Genomic DNA, 13,949 nt, shown 5'->3' on the forward strand with positions numbered 1-13,949 from the left:
CAAATGACTAAGCAATTTATAGTTCACAGGCTGGAAATGTAGCAAGAACAGCAGGCAATCTATATTTAAACATGGTCATAGATAGTAAGTGCGGAAGAAGAAACTGCTGGATATAAATATTCTCCAATCTAATCTACATATATAAAATATAGATTGATTTTATATATGTATATATATATAAAATCAATCTCTACACGTGTAGTGCAGGCTTATGCCATAGATAGAAAAGTCAGGTATATCTATTTACAGTATTTCACAAAGTAAGTACTATCTGTAAAATAATGCAGAGGCCAGCTTCCTTTTCATCTCTGGGGATTTTAATCATGTTTCCTTGTCCTCAACTCTCCCTACTTTCACCCAGTATGTGGACTGCTGCACCAGGGAAAACAAAACACTGGACTTACTGTATGCAAATACTAAGGATGCATACAGAGCATCACCCCTCCCCCCACTGGGTCGTTCAGATCATAGCCTGGTCCACTTGGTTCCCTCATACATACCTTTAGTGTGCAAACGACCTCCCACTACAAGGTATGTGAGAGGATGGTCTGAAGAGGTGAGTATGGCACTGAAAGATTGCTTCCAAACTACAGACTGGGAGGTGCTATGCAGCCCACACGGGGAGGATATTGACAGTCTAACAGCCTGCATAACGGATTATATCAACTTCTGCATGGATAACACTGTACCGACCAGGAAAGTACGGTGTTACTCCAACAACAAACCATGGCTGACTGCAGATCTGAGGACTCTGCTGGAGCAAAAAAGGAGGGCTTTCAGATCTGGAGATCGAGAGGAAATTAGGAGAGTCCAGAAGGAGCTAAGGAGAGAGATAAGGAGGGGAAAAGACAGCTACATGAGGAAGCTGGAGGAGCAGCTCCAGCAGAGCAACACCAGAGGTGTGTGGAGGGGACTAAATACCATCACCGGACGGAGCACGGTGTGTGCAGGGGATTGAAAGTCTGGCGACCAGGATTGGGCTAATAGATTGAACCAGTTCTTTAACAGGTTTGACTCAGAAGCCCTCCCCCCCTATCCACCAGAGCTCATCACACCTCCTTAACACCTCCCTGCAACCCCCCACAGTAGTCACAGCACCGGGGATATTGGCGGCACCCCATCTGCCCCCTTTGTCCCCCAACGGCTCTACTGCCCCTACCCCCCATGCCGTTCATCAGGAGTCACCCATCCACAACCTACACGGCGGCCCTTCCATCACAACTGACCAGGTGCGGAGTCAGCTGATGAAGATGAAAACCAGGAAGGCCACGGGTCCAGATGGAATCAGCTCCAGACTGTTGAGGGACTGTGCAGGTCAACTGTGTCAGGTCATCACATACTGTACATCTTTAAACTCAGTCTCAGTCTGGAGAGGGTCCCCATTCTGTGGAAGACATCCTGCGTGGTGCCGGTCCCAAAGACAACGCACCCCAAGGAACTGAATGCTGATGCTGTCATCTACCTGCTGCATCGGGCCTTCTCTAACCTGGAGCCGGCTAGGAGCACTGTGAGAGTCATGTTCTTTGACTTCTCGAGTGCCTTCAACACAATCCAGCCCTCAGTGCTGAGGGGGAAGTTAGAGGGAGCAGGAGTGGACCATCAGTTGTCCGCGTGGATTACAGACTACCTCACCAGGAGACCCCAGTATGTGAGGCTCAGGGACTGTGTGTCTGAGGCGGTAGTCTGTAGCACGGGGGCCCCACAAGGAACAGTACTTGTCCCTTTTCTCTTCACCCTATACACTGCGGACTTCAGTTACAACACGGACACTTGCCATCTACAGAAGTTTTCAGACGACACCGCCATCGTTGGTCGGGTGTCAGAGGGGAACGAACTGGAATATAGGGGGGTCATCAATGGCTTTGTCAACTGGTGTGAACAGAACCATCTTCACATCAGTGCCAGCAAGACGAAGGAACTGGTGATTGACTTCAGCAAGAAGTCTTCTCCTACTACACCGGGGAACATCCAGGGTCTAGACATTGAAACGGTGGAGGAGTACAAATACCTGGGTGTTCACCACAACCACAAACTGGACTGGTCTACAAATACTGAGGCAGTTTACAAAAAGGGTCTAAGTCGTCTTCACCTGCTTAGGCGATCCTTTGGGGTGAATAGGACTCTTTTAAAGACCTTTTATGACACTGTTGTAGCATCTGCTGTATTTTATGCTGTAGTTTGCTGGTGTGGTGGAATTTCAGAGAGGGACAGGGGTAAACTTAACAAACTGGTGAAGAGGGCCAGCTCTGTCCTGGACTGTCCACTGAAATCCATCAAGCAGGTTGGGGAAGAGAGGATGCTGTCTAAGCTGACATCCATTATGGACAACACCCCCCACCCCCTACATGAGACTGTACGAGCTCTGAGCAGCTCGTTCAGCAATAGACTTCTACACCCACAGTGTAGGAAGGAGCGCTACCGCAGGTCATTCTTACCGGCAGCTGTCAGACTTTATAACACAGTTTAGCGTGGTTATTTTTACTCATCACCTGCCTAACTGACTTATCATATGTCTTTAACTGCTGTTACCGATTTGCAGCTTGCGTGTACATTGTATATTCACCAGGATCATTCACACCCCACCCCACCCCCACACTTGTGTACATATCTCTGTACATTTTTATTTATTTTGTACATAAAACTTTGGTTGTGTATATAGACAACTGACCTACCTGCTCTTGTTCTACATTCCTTTTCTATAAGAGCTCTGTAACACCTAAATTTCTCATTCGTGGGATAATAAAGGTTTATTCTATTCTATTTTATAACAGGAGGTGAAAAACTGGGTTGTGTTGGTGCTAAACACCAACTGCAGGATTCCAAGATATCTTAGCCTTCACTACAACAAATCGTGCTAATTAGCAAGCATACCAAAAGCCTGTTCAGTTTATGTTGTTTATTTAAAAGCTGAAAATTTTCCTGAGATGTTGTACAACTCTGTTCATTAGACCCAAAAGAGACCATATCAATCAAAATTATCTGGAAAAACAAGGGTGCTTACTTTATTGTGGGGTGGGAAATTCCAGGGCCCCAGAGTCAGAGGCTGTGCTGATATTTATTACATCTCATCTCTTTATTGTTTTATTGAAGTCACAATTTGGGCAGTACATTATTTGGATAGTAAATACACTGCTCAAAAAAATTAAAGGAAAACTTTGGAAACACATCAGATCTCAATGGGAAAAAAGTCATGCTAGATATCTATACTGATATAGACTAGGTAATGTGTTAGGAACAAAAATATGCCACATCGTTTGATGGAAATGAAAATTATCAACCTATAGAGGGCTGAAATCAAAGACACCCCGAAAATCTAAGTGAAAAAATTATGCAGCAGGCTAGTCCTTTTTGCTGAAAATTCATTGCAGCAACTCAAAATCGTAATCAGTAGTTTGTATGGCCCCCACGTGCTTGTATGCATGCCTAACAAAGTTATGGCATCCTCCTAATGAGATGATGGATCTCCTCCCAGATCTGGACCAGGGCATCACTGAGCTCCTGGACAGTCTGAGGTGCAACCTAGTGGTGTCGGATGGACCGAAACATAATGTCCCAGAGGTGTTCTATTGGATTTAGGTCATGCAAACTTAGGGGCCCATCAATGGTATCAATTCCTTCATGCTCCAGGAACTGCCTGCATACTCTCACCTCATGAGGCTGGGAACCCAGGACCCACTGCACCAGCATAGGGTCTGACAATGGGTACAAGGATTTCATCCTGATACCTAATGGCAGTCAAGGTGCCGTTGTCTAGCCTGTAGGGGTCTGTGTGTCCCTCCATGGATATGCCTCCCCAGACCATCACTGACCCCCCACCAAAGCGGTAATGCTGAACAATGTTACAGGCAGCATAATGTTCTCCGCAGCTTCTCCAGACCTTTTCACTTCTGTCACATGTGCTCAGGGTGAACCTGCTCTCATCTGTGAAAAGCACAGGATGCCAGTGATGGACCTGCCAATTCTGGTGTTCTATGGCAAATGCCAATCGAGCTCCACGGTGCCAGGCAGTGAGCACAGGGCCCACTAGAGGACATCGGGCCTTCAGGCCACCCTCATGAAGTCTGTTTCTGATTGTTTGGTCAGAGACATACACACCAGTGGCCTGCTGGAGGTCATTTTGTAGGGCTCTGGCAGTGCTCATCCTGTTCCTCCTTGCACAAAGGAGCAGATACCAATCCTGCTGATGGGTTAAGGACCTTCTACGGCCCTGTCCACCTCTCCTAGAGTAACTGCCTGCCTCATGGAATCTCCTCCATGCCCTTGAGACTGTGCTGGGAGACACAGCAAAACTTCTGGCAATGACACATCAATATGCGCCATCCTGGAGAAGTCGGACTGCCTGTGCAACCTCTGTAGGGTCCAAGTATCACCTGATGCTACCAATAGTGACACTGACCGTAGCCAAATGCAATACTAGTGAAAAAACAGTCAGAAGAGATTAGGGCGGAAAAATGTCAGTGGCCCCCACCTGTTAAACCATTCCTGTTTTGGGGGTCGTCTCATTGTTGCCCCTCTAGTACACCTGTTAATTTCATTAACACCAAAGCAGCTCAAACTGATTAACAACCCCCTCTGCTACTTAACTGACGAGATGAATATCCAAGAAGTTTAGTTTACTTGATGCTATACTCTGATTAATAAGCGTTCCTTTAATTTTTTTGAGCAGTGTATATACATGCAATTAACCTCACCTGATGCAAGTGGGTGGTAATTGACAGCTACTTGTAAAAATCAGCAGTCGATGAGAAATTAAATCATTTACTGATGCATTATAGGGCCTATAGGTGCAAACCTACATATGGGTAAATAAACTTAATTAAAATGTTTAAAACCCAAATTCAGAGTGTGGCGAGCCTGCCCAGAAAAACGCTCGGGTCCAGAGATGCGGGGCACAAAGGGGTTTAATGGGGTTAAGCTGGCCGAAGTGCAAAAAGGGTTAAGTAACAAGATTGGTCGTTGAGGAGAGAGCGTAGGTCGAAAGCCAGGGGAATCCTTCCGACAATGGAGCACAGGGCTGGGCGACACCGGGAAGGGAGGACACAGACAGCTGGGCTCAGCGGGACGGGGCGATCAGGAGCGGGAGCTGGGCTAGGTAAGGAAAGCAGGCGAGTCAAGGGCAAAACAGCAGGCAAACGGGAGAGGTACAGGAGACGAAAGACAAAAGTTGCTTGGCACGGCTCGATAACATAGGCACAATACTTCGCATTGTTCTGCCGGTCTCTCCCCTCCTTTATTGCTCCCTAATTAGGCTTCCTGGGGAGGAGCTGCCGGGTGCCGCCTATGTGGGCGTGACCAGGGGCGTAGCACCAAATTCTGGGCCCTATGCACAAACAGTGCCCATGCCCCCCCCCTCAAAAAAAAAAAAAAAACAGCCTAATCATTCAAGACTTCACTGGAATTTAGTTTTATTTGTAAAATGATTAAAAGCTATCACAGGAAATGTCACCAAAGGTAGCCTAACATCATAGGCCTGCATGAAAATTGAACACTTTTGAAACGGTGAAACGGTTTCACCGCTGCGTTGTTCATCAAATTACCATGCGAATGTGATTTCAATACGCGGAAGAAAGGTGACATGGTTTACTTTTTGCCGATTTAACCTAATTTTAAAAACTTTAAATACTTCCGACAATGGAGGTTTTGGAAAGAAGACAGATTACAGATTTAGCCAGCGTTTTTTCCATGATTCTACACGAACATTTCAGCGAGATATAGACTGAAATAGACGAGAAAGATACGTGGCATCGCCGACGATGCCGTGGAACCCAGGCGGTTAAGCAAACAAAAAAAAAACATTTAGACTTATGTAGACTACATCATGTTAAGCTATGTGTAATTTCACGGTGGTATTGAAGTGTTTAATAATCACAGTTCATTTAATGTAGGCTATTTGCTTTCACATTTGGGCTTACCTTTTACCTTTCCCTCATTATTTTTTTTTTTCTTTCTTTCCTGCCTCTCATTTCTTTTTTGAAAACCGGATTTAGCTTTCTTTGGCATCATCTTCCAGCACGGATTCAGCTGATTCAGCAGAATGACCGCTAAATTAAATGCGCCTAGTTAAAAAGCCCGGTAAAGACTAAACCATCGCAAGGGGTGAGGGTGCTTGTCCTCAGGCACTGTAAGCTAGGACACAATTCAATCCGTCAACCGATTTATTTCCTCACAAAAATTACATTTACATTAATTAGCAACATTTATTGTGATCTTTGAATAATATTAATATATTTAAAGGAAAATAAAATTCCAGATTTCTTAGGGGCCCTCCCCCCACATGGGGCCCTGGTAACTCAGTCCCCCTTTTCCCCCCCACTACGACGCCCCTGGGCATGACACAAAGCTAGTTAAAATTAGTATAGCGATTATATTAATAAAGTTATATACTGTTGGTAAAAAATAAATACCTATTTTATGTTTTGCACAAACAAAAATATGCAGAGTAAAACATTTCATCCTAGCTTCAAATATGAATTGTCTTTACTGTATAAGATTTAAAAATAGACAGCCAGACAGACAGATGTGTTAAATTTATACCTTGGCTAGGTTAATCATAGCTTGCGCCAACCTAGTGAACCTTCCACCTCATGGTGACAGCAAACACGCCAGCCCTAGAGATTGACCATATGCCCATCATAACACAAATCATACACTAGGTAGAAGTGAAGAGTCTGACCTGATATAAGAAAGCTCTTGTAGAGAGATTTACTGGGGAATTGTATCCTTTCTCTTCTATGATCATGGGGAGAGCTATCTACAGAAGTCCCTGCTCAGGACCTGTCAGTGGCCACATTTCTTGTGGGTTGGAAACAAGAGTGCCTTTGGAGATGTTCTTTACAGGTAACATCATGTTGTCATTCTCACTGGATCAGCAGAAGACAGACTTGGAGTGGTGACAAATGACAACTACTACTATTTTTCTGTTCTTTGAAACCGGTTTCTTAAATCACTACATACTCTGCCCATCAAAAACTATCACTATGGTAACAGGAGCATCAGAGGACACCCTCTGGCACACCTTCGATTACCTGGTCATACATAGAACGGTCTATAATTGGAAGTAAACAAAAACAAATAAAATGACAAATAAAAATAGACAGATGCCTTGATTGTTCAAGGTAGGTAAAATAAGGCAAATTATATTTGCTATAATTAAAAATAACTGTAAATTAAATTTAATCTTGCAATAATCGTAAAGATTCCTGCATTTTTGCTCTTCTGGTCCCAGTTCAATTTAATTCATGTTTACAGTGTAAAAATGACATCTCCACAATGTCAGTCCCTCACCTGGAAATGGGAAGGTTTACACAGATAGTGACAGATGGGTTTCGGTATGAAGATGAATCTGATGTTGGTACCAGAATTCAGTCCCCAGGCACAAACCTTTCGATATACTTTTGCCGAAAAAGAAAGGGAATTTGCCTTCTCCAACACACAGAAGACAGTAGTCTGATATGTGGGAGGGCCGTGTCAACATGCAACACAGAGATAAGGCAAGTATAAAATTCAATTAACACAAAAGCATGGCACTTTTACTAATTTTCCAGAAAATAAGCTCTGCAACATTAACTTGATTTTCTTTTTGGCAGAATATGTGATTTGAAGGCTTATGTATTACTAGTATTTCCTACAATTATAATCTATGTTGGTCGGTGGAGCTTATTTCTGCTCATAGAAGGAGAACTTATTTCCCCAGTACTACTTGCTTGTACTTCATCCATTGTAGGCATCAGTGAACTGTGGGAAGATCTGAAATACGACAGTAGTGCAATTACAGAATATCATATGTTAATTCTTATCAGTGTAAAACAGTGTTTTGGGACCATGTAGATGAGCATTTCCTGGTTGACCAAAACACAGAGGCAGGTGACAAATTGATTGGTTTTAGTCATAGAATAGAAATTGATACTGATGTGTTGTTTTTCCTTTTCTTTTTTGACTATTTTCAACCTCCATTCATTTTTAAACCTCGTTCTTAATTACAAACCCCATTTTTAATTAACCCATTTGGACTAACTTGGAATACCTTGGCAGCATACCTTGTCTGTAAGAAGCAGATTTCAGATTAATGTGCTCTTCTTCACTTCACAGCCTTCTACCATCCCACCTTCTTTTGCAATGCAAAGCTTTTGATGCCATGCCAGAAAGCTCTGCTTATTGTAAGAGCTGTGTGACCCATACACTCACAGCCTATGACTAAAAAAAAAAAAAAAAAAAAAAAAAACTCCTGACAGACCAGTGGGCCAACTCTGATATGGAAAGCTAAGAAACCTGCCCTACCTTTTCTTGTGGTTACACAACTCAGAAGGCCCCAGACACACTTCAAATACACTAGCAGGAGGTCCTCTAGAAGAAATACCCACACTAATTTTGCAATGTGTACCTTAATGCCTCCCCTGGCAATCAGCCCAGTAAATGATTTACTCTTACAGCAGACTTAACCAGTCACAGGTGTACCTTGTTTGTCAGAAAGACTGCAAAACTACCACTTTTCCATACTCAAATGTCCTCATTTGTCACATGAAAAGAGTAACTCTTGAAACACAGGCAGTCAGATATACACAGAGAATAATGCTTTGTCCTGTTACATTTCTTGAATACATCTCGTATTTTTTGCGCCTATTTCAGTTTATGACTCGCTGAAATCTTTATATAGAATCGTGAAAAACGCTGACTAAATCCGTAATCTGTCTTCTTTTCAAAACGTCCATTTTCGGAAGTATTAAAGTTTTAAAAATTAGGTTAAATCGGCAAAAAAGTAAACCATGTCACTTTACTTTGTTTTACCTGCATCGGGGGCATGTAGTACCGCTCTCACCCGAAGATCGCTATTCACATTATAAATAGCCGCAGGCCAGCATTAGTGCGTATTCAAATCGCATTCGCATGGTAATTTGATGAACAGCGCAACGGTGAAACGCGATCCGGATACATCCCCATCAGCGCCATAGAGGGGCGGTGGATGTGGTCAGGTGTGAATGGCTCATGCATACACATGAAGTTGCTGCATATTCAATTAAAGGATCCAGATTTAGTGACATGGGATAGGTTTTTATTATTCATTTATCCAACTGAATGTTGCATCTACACCATTTAGTCATCTTCATCTAGCCAAGACTTTGGTGATCAGATATCTGGGATCAAAACAAACTACCACCATTGCTTACTATGTACTTTTATAATGTTTCTGCAAGTGTTCCAAACTGCATTTTGCAATGTCTATACTTTGATGTCAAATTATAAACTTAACATAAATCTGACATATTTACAAAGTACATAGTACATAATACATTAAAATAAAGATTACTGTCAAAACAAATATATAAGAAATAATTTATTTGCCATGAATTAAGTTTATGATATTGAAAGAAATGTGTGATCATGCCCCAGTCAGTGAATGTGTGTTCCCTACCCCTAGACCCCAGAGGGTTAAAGAATACATTTTTTAACTAAGGAAGGATTGTTTAATAATCATACATTCCTTCAAAGGGGATTTGATTTGTTTTAAGTTGTACAACAAGATCTTCTCTGGTGATGGCATTTAAGCACATGGGCAATGAACTATAGCAAGAAGTTTGACAGCTTAGGTTATGCCAAAATGACATATTGCAGACATATTGCATCGTATGCACAAATTGGGGGGGGGGGGGGGGGGTACTGTACAATGAAGACATATTATATGATAACCCTGCCATATGAATATTCTCATTTTTGGTTAATAGCTGTAAACTCCCTTCCAGTTTCTAAGGGGTAGAAATGAAACCTTTAAAATTGGTACAAGTAGACAAAAGGCAAAGTTTATACAATTGTCAAAGAACTGAAAATGAACTAAAACATCTCATATGGCAGTTTTAATGTAATGTTTGAAATCTCATCAATCCTAATTTCACTGACAAGGCTTTGCATTTAAATTTTAGTTTTTAATATAACATTTTTTGCGTAGTGTAAAAAAAATGAACAACCACATTCTCAAACAATCATTCACTGTAATGGAAAGTACACTGGCTATACATGATGTGTGAAAGATGTATTACCACAAAATATCAATACATCAAAAGATTTGACAGTCAAACTTTTAGGAGCATGACACGTTGCATCAATTAAAAGGTAGCTTGAAACTGCTGCTTTTTCTCTACTTTTCCATGCACTACATCTAAAAGTAAAAATGTTGATATGATGACAAACACTATTTACTTTTCAGTTCATATTGAATTAAAAAAAAATACATAACATTATTTTGATACCCAGATCTTCATGCTCTGTGTAGTAGATAGAAACCAAATGAATCACCTGTTCCAAATCAGTAGGTCCCCATATAATTAAGACTAAAATATTATGCATGTTAAATTATGTAGAACAATTTTGACAAACTGTTGAAGATGTAGGTTTCCAGTGTCAACATCCTTTCCATCCAAGTCTGTTTATCCATCCATCTGTATATCCATTCATCCATCTATCCATATCCATGGGGATCTGGAATTTATCCAGATCCAGATCCCCTCTTATTAATGGCAGGGTTGGCCTAATGGTTTGGGATGCGTATTTGTAATCTATCAATTGCTGGTTTGAATCCCTGACCAACACAGTACCACTGAGCAAGGTACTGCCCCCAAGCACAGCCCCCTAGCCACTGAATTAGTTGCCCCCTGCTATGTCACGATGTAACATATCGGTTAAATGCAGAGGAGACGTTTTGTTGTTGTGCTCTATGTGCTATGGTGTGTCAACAATGACACCTAATCACTTTCCTTTCCCTTATCCCACAAGCAAAGGGCACAAAGCAGGGAATAACCCAGGATGGGATGCCAGTATTTTATCATGAGCAGAAGACCAATATATGGGATTAGGGGGTTAGTGAGGGATTGTCCATTCTTACAAGGACTGGGGAAACAGACGTGGTCATGTCACCACTAGGCTACCAAAATATCTTGAAAGCATTAACCCCACAGGAGCAAAGATCAGGGGCTCCCCCCAAAATTTTAAAATCGGCTACATTTCCTCTATGGTACCATTAAAATATTAACCACATAAGTGGAATATACTGTAAGCAATTACATGCAGTATATTTCACTCAAGTTTTGTAAGGAATCCACTTGCAGAGTCTCCGCAGTTTCGGCAAAATGATCATAACTTGTTAACATTGTCTGTATTCATATGATCAACCAAGACCATTGAGGCATCTTTACTACTTTTCCTTACAGTTTAATTAAAGTTAAATTGATAAGCAAGAAACAGCAAAATAAGTCATATTTTATTCGGTGGAAGGGTATTGTTAATCCTATTTCATATTTTAAATGTTATTTACAGGTATATCTTACTTATAATATAGTTTAAGAGTAAGAAAGAAAACAAATGTTTTTTTTTCCCTACAAAGGTAAAATGTATACGAATCTCTTATCCATATTATCCATCAGAACTAAAGTAACCACCAGACTTGTAGTTAGGTTCTCTCAAATGGCCAACAGCAAAAATAAATCAAGGACATTGTACATTAAGGGACTTCCTGTTAGGTCTTAGAGGAGACGTCTTGAGGCCAGGGGGAAGCTTCCAGGCCCTAAGCTTCTGCTCCTGTTTATTCCGGCTCCAGTTTAGTGCCTAATCAAGCTCTAGGCTTCACTGTCAATGTAGGCCTGCTCTGTTTCCCTTCCTCTCTTGCCAGCACAAACACAGTTAATTATCTCAGGCCTCATACTTGCTGCAACATCCATCGTCATTCCTCCAGTACCATCTGCTTTTTATTTATTTTTTTACCCAGGTTTTCATCTCTGTTTTTATTTACAATGTTTATCTTAATTTGCATGATAATGTTTGAAAATCACACTTCATCTTCTCCTTTCAAATGTAGGTCAAAAAAGTTACCCATTTTACTGTGGTGTGCAGGTAGTAAAGATGCTGATGTAAACTTAGAAAAGGGGTCTTATGGTGCATAATTGAATAAGATTTTTCTAGACTGTTTTGCCTAATTTATGTCCATGATTTTATACTTCAGTGAAAAGAAATAAAACAGAAACACTGGCATTGAAGTAATTAGTGGAGGGGAAAAAAGCTGTAAAACAAACATTTGAGTTTTAATGTTTTGGACTGGATGCCTTTAGTCAATTTAAAATTTAAAAATCTGTGGCTCTCAACAAGAAAGAACATTAAGATTTTGCTGTGTCAGTGTTTTGGGTTTCCTCATCATGTGTCTGACACACTCTAGATTATTGCAAATCCTTGAGAAATCTTTGAAGATTATCTTCATTGATGTGAGTTTTCATGCTGACACACTGCCCTGGAATGGAGAAAAGTCTTAACCTAGCCTTGATATCTCTCAGTTACTTCTCAAATTAAGCTGAACAAGCCCTTAAAGTGATTAACTGTGGTAGGTCCCTTTTAAGCTTTCGTAAGTAAAATTACTTAGGGGACCTTCAAGCTCTGGGGGTACATGTTTCATTTGTAAGGTTATGTGTTTGACTGTTTTTCCACACAGAATTCCCAAATTGGGAAAAAATAAATGTGCCTCCAAGATTATACCTCAAAAGCAACTTCATGGGGATTATATTATAGCGAGTATTATACTGATTTTCTGACTGGAAAAACATAAAAACAACAACAGTTACTATTAAAAGCTGAACTGAAGTTAAAGACTCATCTTCTTGCTTACCATGGTCCTGTTCTGGACATATGGTAATGAAAAATGGGTAGATAGACACATGAAGTAATTCTTTCCAAGGGAAAACAAGTGATCATAGGTTGTTTAAAATGACCATGATCAGCATGCAATATTATTATCTCTACTGGGAGATGTATCAGAATAATTCATATGAGCCAGAAAATATTCTGGTTTAACACAGCGTTATTTGAAATCTTTAAAATTTGAAAGAGTGATCTGTTGAATCGACAGCTAAATTCAATTCAAGCCAAAATAGGTTTAGCTGGACCAAAATCTACAATACATAGTGTGCTTAGAAAATGTTTCCTTAAAGTGAGCAAAAGTGAGTGATCACTCTTCAAAGGTAAAACACAATCAGCATGGAGGTCAAGGATGGCCAGGAAAATGTCAGTGGTAAGGACATGAATCAATAAAGGCAGGACACGTGGAACTGCAAAATGTAAGAGCATTTCATTATGTAGAGCATATGCATATTGTAATTACCTTTACCATGGTGTAAGGTAGCTTTAGGTACCTTTGCTTGCAAGACCTTTACCAGGCCATTCTGACCTCATTTGACCTATGGGAAACTTTGCTGCCATAAGAGCAAAAGATAAATTCAAAATTTTAAAAAAGAAAAGCCAAGAGTAGTTGTTCTTTACTAGTTCATTCAGGGATGCTTTCTTGTTAATTACTCCTTGTGTCTATATTTGGGTTTGATTTTCTGGCCTGAAAATTGTAAATAATTATCCTTCATAACATTATACATTAATGAAAGTCCAGGGAATCGGCAGCATACAATGAATACAGGAGTCCCAATTTTATGACATTAATTCACAGAAAAGTGAAAAAAATTATATCGTAGAAAAACAGGTTTTTCATTTAAAGAGAAATACACTAATATACGCATTATGTTCCTTTTATTTACTTGCAGTGCATCGTGCATGACTGTGATGCTAGGCTGAACATGGCTAGCAAAAATAAAGGTACATTAATAACTGGAGGTAAGTTCATTAGCACTAACGAGACTTTATGTTAATGAGTTGCTCTGCTGATTGATCTATTGTCAGGTGAATGAACAGCTGTCTGGCTTGCAGGTGCCAGAGAAGCGAAAAATAGAGAGTAAAATGAAGTCGATACACTCAGATTTTATAGTCTTATTGCCTTATTATTTTTTTATTTTAATTATCACATAGCATATTACTCTTTAAAATTTAATGATGGCAGTAATATATTTGAGCATTGTAAAAGTCTCAAGGATTGTTTATGCTGATATTTCCTATAATTGGCCATCTTTGGCCCTTTATTGGCTGTTCTTTAG

The 13,949-nt window shown here is 40.5% G+C and overlaps 1 long non-coding RNA gene across 1 annotated transcript; it reads right to left on the bottom strand.

The window, feature by feature from the left end:
• Positions 1-4,883: 4,883 nt before the first annotated feature.
• LOC140578720 (uncharacterized) lies at positions 4,884-8,320 on the bottom strand. The gene is made up of 2 exons (XR_011982990.1): positions 8,037-8,320; positions 4,884-5,088 (listed from the first exon to the last, which is right to left on the bottom strand). It is a non-coding gene; the product is annotated as an uncharacterized lncRNA (long non-coding RNA).
• Positions 8,321-13,949: the final 5,629 nt, after the last annotated feature.

The sequence above is a fragment of the Paramormyrops kingsleyae genome, chromosome 1 (assembly GCF_048594095.1).
Source record: "Paramormyrops kingsleyae isolate MSU_618 chromosome 1, PKINGS_0.4, whole genome shotgun sequence".
NCBI lineage: Eukaryota > Metazoa > Chordata > Actinopteri > Osteoglossiformes > Mormyridae > Paramormyrops > Paramormyrops kingsleyae.